Here is a 6,343-nt window from a genome sequence, read left to right on the forward strand (position 1 = left end):
TCACTGGCAGGATATATAGCTATATATCTATATCTATTTATATCTATGACAATCTGAAAAGAATAAATGCATTGAGTTAGCACTTTTCTCCTTATGCAAGGTCATTTACAAGCAGTTTCCAATTAGCTTAAGAAGTACCCCAAGTTATTGAAAGGAGTTTTTTCGGTATGAAGGCCACCAAATAAATATTACATTTCATTATCAATTTTTAAAATAAACTAGGAAGATAACACATTTTGTATCTATAATTGATATGCTTATAAATGTTAACAATTCTCTAACAGAAACTAAACAATTAGTTTCTATGGAATGTACTTTAATACAATGATCATTTTTTTAATAGACAAACATTTTCTAATAAGAGCATCATCGCTAATGGTTAATTTCTGCTACAATTTTTTTTTCATTTCATTATACAGAGTAGGAACAATAAATTTATAGTATTACAAAAATATAAATGAATATTAGTTTCAAGTAGTTTGCAAATAAGTACAAATAAAGACTTGTAATAACCTTAACATTGCATGCTACCTTAAATATAACTTAAATGAAAAATATTTTATATTCTTGACTAACTAGAATTCGAAGACAAAAAACACAGATTGAAAAACTTAGCTCAATTTACTTCAGATATTCAGAGGAAAAGGAAGGGAGGTAAGAAAAAGTCTCTGTTGAAGAATATAAAGAAAATTAGCTTCTTTGGAGCAGAAATTTTTGTGAAAATAATACTTGAAAAGAAATAAGATGAATATCAAAGAAATGAAGCTAAAAAGAAGGGAGGAAACTATGTATTCAAATCTACGATTAGATACACTGTTAGTATCTGAGACGCTTTTGTTCATTTCCTTTATATATAATGCAGTGGGGTATTCATTTGTTTAAGAAAGAAGCAATCCTCTGTACCATATTCACGAAGGCTTTTTTCACTTGTTGGTTCCGTAAGGTGTAGATGAAAGGATTCAAAAGTGGAGCAATGGAGGTATTGAGCACCGCAATTCCCTTGGTGAAAGATATCCTCTGTTTGACTGATGGTTTAACATACATGAAGATGCAGCTGCCGTAAGAAAGGGATATCACAATCATGTGAGAAGAACATGTGGAAAAAGCTTTTATCCGCTGATTAGTTGAAGGGATTTTTAGAATAGTCAAGGCAATATAGCTATATGATATTATCACCATTACCAACGTGACCAGGAGTGTCATTGAAGCAGAAGTGAACCCCATTGTTTCGATGAGCTGTGTGTCTGAGCATGAGATCTGCATGAGGGCAGTCGTGTCACAGTAGAAATGATCAACAATGTTGGAGGCACAGAAATCAAGGTGTAGGCCTAAGAGGAGAGGTAGAAAGATGGTAAAGAACCCAGCAAGCCAGCAACTGAGGACGAGCTGTATGCAGACCTTAGTGATCATGATGGTTGTGTAATGGAGGGGCTTACAAATGGCAACTTAGCGGTCATAGGACATAGCTGCCAGCAGGTAAAATTCAGACGCTCCAAAAAGGAAGGTAAAAAACACTTGAGCAACACAACTGTTATAGGAAATAGCTTTGTCCCCTGTTGTCATAATAACCAGCAATGTAGGAATGCATGTAGTAGTAAAGGAAATTTCTAAGAAGGAAAAATTCCGAAGGAAAAAATACATGGGGGTCTTGAGATGAGCGTCCACCAGGGTGAGTGTGATGATGATCAGATTGCCTGTGACGCTTAGCAAGTAGATGAGAAGCAGGAAGATAAATAATACAACTTTCGTGGCAACTGTATATAGAAGTTGAGAAAACATAATTTTTTGTCCTACTTAAGCATCATTTTTAAAAGTTCAAAATTAAAACCATGACAGTGCATGTAATAGAAAGAGTCTTAACACTAAACATACACTTTGGTTTGTGTATTTGGGAAATTTCTCTTGAGTCAGGTGATCTGGTCACAAAGATTACATACTTTTGCATGATATAATTTGTTCAGCCCTTTCTTTCTGAGGAAAAGAGAAAAACCTTATTATATTAAAATCCTCAGGAATCCTGCCAAACAAATGGATGACTCTGAATTGTTTATCCTATAATATATGAATGGTATTTGTTGAAAAGATGCATAATTCTTGAATTACTCTTAAAGGATAAATGCATGGTGGATTTGTTTAAGTAATAGAATTATTAAAACATATTTTAATTCATGACATTTATAAGGAAATCACCTAACATTTTAATTATATAAAGATATGTCAAACAAGAAGAAGAATGTATGGTAATAGCATCTTTTCTAGAAGAGTGAAAAATAGAGTGAAAAAATAGCTGTGTCTAAGTGTCTAGGACTTCAGTTAAAATGGCTTTTGAATTATTCAGGATTTTTTAGTTACTGGTAAGGAATACCTCATATGAGAATGATACAAGCAAATGATAAAAGAGGGGGAAGGCATTATTGTCACATGCAACAGAAAATTCCAGTGTGTTATGAAAGCTGGATTCACCAGGTTATATGTCGTCATGACTCAGGATTAATGCAGCTCTAGGCAGTGTTTTCCTCCCATTGATGTTATGGTCAAGTTACTGTCTTTCCTTGTGCTGTAGCTCTGAGGAATTCCAGAGTTATCTCTTCCCAAGTTCAAGTCTCATGGAAAAGATACCACTTCCTTGCTTGCTTAAGTAAAAATTCAAGAGTTAGTTTGACTGGACCTTACTGAGTCATGTATCAAACTTTGAACCAGTCTCTCCTGTGAGGCCTTGGTCACAAGCCACCCCTGTGTTCTATGGCGTTAACACATAGTTTGAGAATTTGGAAGGTGCGTTTTGCCAGTGAGAAACAAGGCAAAGGGACAGTGGTTGCTAAGGGGATAAAAATGCAAAAACTGCCTCTTACACATTAGGATTAATAAAGGATGTAGAAACAAAAGCATAGTGAAATGTGTTTAGAATGGATTTCTTTCCTCTAACCCATGGTAGGTAGGTTGTCAAGGAAATGTACAATATGAGTATTTTATATATTTCTAATTTCCTATCAAATATCTGAAACTGAGAATACAAATTGATTAATTGAATTTCAGATTGGGTTAGGGTTAGGTAGCATAATACCATGTGACTGAGTCCAGGTTCCTGAGGGAGGGACGGAGTCGGCACAGTGAGGGAAGAGATGTGAGACTTGAGTCGGTGTAATCAAGTCTAACTTTACTGTGCGCTAGTGTTGTTTTTATATTTTTCTGGATTAGTACAGAAATAGATCTACAAATATTCTCAGAGAGATAAGGAAGTAAAAAATGAGCACAAGAATATTTATTAGCATTCCATTCTATAGAGCATAAGGTTAATGATTGTCTTCTCTGCAATTAACTATTGTTTATTGTCTCTAAGCTAAAAGAGATAGGTACCTTGACATCTGTTGTAATTCATAGTAAAGTTAAATCAAAGAGAGAAGGTCCAGACCTCCGGACAGGACAGCATTCCATCTGTTTACGTCCTGGGGGAGCCACCCCTGCCTCCCTCAATCATCCACGTCATGAGTGTAGATGGTTAATGGGAACAAAAGGCAACTCCCGGGTATCTTATCCCCAGGGCTACGTGAAGAGAGTAGTTAAAATTCTTTACATTCCTGCGCCCCTTAGGGGGTGAAAGCATTCCTTTGTCTTTCAAGGGGTAGGGCTAATTGTTCCTTGAGCACACTGCCTGGAGAAAATATCATTTTATTAGTAAGGCATCAGGCTGAAAATCTAAGTTAAATTATATATCTTCAAGAATAAAAAGCAGGAACAAGTATAGTCATAACCTTGATAGAAAGCATGCATACATTTCAGAAAATATCAGGTGTGTCGGCCGGCCATTCTCTACCGAGGGGCGTCCCTGCGCCCCTCAGCCCTTCTCAGCCCGAACCCTGTCAGATGGCTGAACAGGTGTCGGTGACACGGCTCCCGGCAGTTTTTCAGAGTGGCTGCACCAGTTTATATTCCCACCAACAGTCTATGAGGATTCCCTTTCTCCACATTCTGTCCAACACTTGTTATTTCTAGTCTTATTAATTATAGCCATTCTGACAGGTGTGAGGTGAGATCTCATCGAAGTTTGGATTTGCATTTGCCTAATAATTGGTGATGTTGAACATCTTTCCATATGCCTGTGGGCCGTCTTTGTATCTGTATTGTTCCAAAGAACCAGCTCTTAGTTTCATTGATGTTTCCTTTTGCTTTTTTAGTCTCTATTTCATTTATTTCCCCTCTGGTCTTATTATTTTCTTCCTTCTACTTATTTTGGACTTTGTTCCTTTTCTAGGTCTTTTAGGTATACTGTTAGATTGTTTATTTGAGGTTTTTCTTGTTTTTTGAGGTAGATCTTTATTGCTATAAACTTCCCTCTTATTATAGCATTTGCTGTATGCCATAAGTTCTAGTGTGTCATATTTTCATTTTCATTTGTCTCTATGTATATTTGATTTTTAATTTTATTTATTCATTGACCCAGTGGTTGTTCAGTAGCCTGTTGTTTAACCTCCCCGTATGCACACCTCACCAAGGTGACTCACTCACTCTGCTGCAGTGGTCCCACATACCCTACCTACATGGGCCTATACGTTTACCTTGGGCTTGTTGGTGGGTGAGGCCAATACCTGGGGCAGGCTCCCTGCCCTGGCTGTGTTCAATTAAATTGATGCTTTAGTTGGTAGGACAACCCCCTGTGCCAACAGGCTTGAGAAATGAACCCAATGGCATCTGCTATGATACATGTCATCATGACTGAAGTAGATCACAGTCATGGCTGCTGCCAGTGTCTCAGTTCCTGGGAGGTGGGCCCAGCTGTCTCCTGGCTCTCTGAAATGTGCTCAGAGCTTAGTTAGTCAGTCTCTTTTACCAATGGACTGTGCACTTTTTTTTTCTGGTGTTTTGTGTTATTTTCTGGAATGGGTGAATCTGTGTGTGGGCCCTTTAAGAGCAGATTTTCTTTCTCTGAAGTTCGATAATCTTTCTGGGCATATTCTGCATCAGTTGTCAAAGCCAGCAAAGCCAAGTAATATGGGATCTCCTCTCAGTTGTTCTGAATTGAAAGGCTGGGATGGTTATTGTAGCATAGAACCCCCACCCCACCCTACTGCTCCAGGAAAAGTTTTGTAACTTTAAGATTGCTCCTGGGCATGAAGCACCATGGCTAGGATGTAGGTTTTTTTCTCAGCAGAGGTGTTTTTCTGCCTCTTGCACCTCTGTCAGTGTTGTCCCTTGTTGTGGGGGTTCTTTTTATCCATTTTGCAGATCTGTCTCAGAGGAAATTGTTCTACAGGTAGTTACAGATTTGTTGTGTCCATGGGAGGAGGTGAGTTCATCTTCCAAATGCCACCATCCTCCAAGAATCCCCACATTCACTTTTTGAATAACATCTTAATAGCTTCCATTTGTTTCCAATTATATATTAAGCTTCTATAAACATTTGCCTGTAGGTGTTATGTGATCTCTGAGTTTTGGGCCTTTATTATTTTCCTTCTCCCTAAAGAACTTCTTTTTGTAAAACATTTCTCGCAAGGAATGTGTGCCAGGGGTAAATTCCTTACTTATATTTCTTTGAAAGATTTTATTTCCCCTTCACTGCTGGATGATAATTGCACTAAATACAGACTTCTTTGTTGGTGGGTATTTTTCCTTTCAGCACTTTAAATATTTCACTACATTCTCTTTTTGTTTGCATGATTTCTGATGAGAATTCAGAAAGTTCCTCTACAAGTCAAAGATTAATTTCCTCTGGCTCTTTTCAAGATTTTCTCTTTATCTTAAGTTTTCTTCAGTTTGAACGTTATATCTACATATGTTTTATTTTGTTTTATTTTTGTTTTTGATGTGGTTTTCATCATCACCTGCTTGATCTGGGACACCCACCCCTTCCCTACACACCCCCCCTGTATTTCTTCCTGGTTAACCTCTCCTTCCTGGAGATGTGCTGTGTCACCAGTGTGGTGCCTCTGATGCTGGTGCACCTGCTGGCAGAGACCAAGACCATAAGTGTGGGAGGCTGTGCAGCTCAGATGCACGTATTTATAATCTTGGGGCTGACAGAATGCTGCCTGCTGGCTGCTAGGGCTTATGACCATTTTGTAGCTATTTGTTACCAGCTGCATTGCACTCTCTTGATGGGCCCTTGTGCACAATTTCAAATGTCAAATCAGACTTCAGATTTTCAAATATAAGAAAAGATACAAAACTGACTCTTGCTCTCATGATTCCTGGGATGAATACAAGGAATTATTCCTGGTCTATGAATGATAAACACTCAAATCATTTATGACATAGAATCAAAGAGGATTCTTGAAGATGGAATAAAAAATGCTGAGAACTAAGAGAAGCTATCCTAAGAATCAAAGGCCTATCCCTAAAAGATTTT

General features: G+C 37.7%; 1 pseudogene; it reads right to left on the reverse strand.

The window, feature by feature from the left end:
* Nucleotides 1-870: 870 nt before the first annotated feature.
* LOC106828034 (olfactory receptor 6C74-like) lies at nucleotides 871-1,563 on the reverse strand (annotated as a pseudogene).
* Between the last annotated feature and the right edge of the window lie 4,780 nt (nucleotides 1,564-6,343).

The sequence above is a fragment of the Equus asinus genome, chromosome 22 (genome assembly GCF_041296235.1).
Source record: "Equus asinus isolate D_3611 breed Donkey chromosome 22, EquAss-T2T_v2, whole genome shotgun sequence".
Classification (NCBI taxonomy): Eukaryota; Metazoa; Chordata; class Mammalia; order Perissodactyla; family Equidae; genus Equus; species Equus asinus.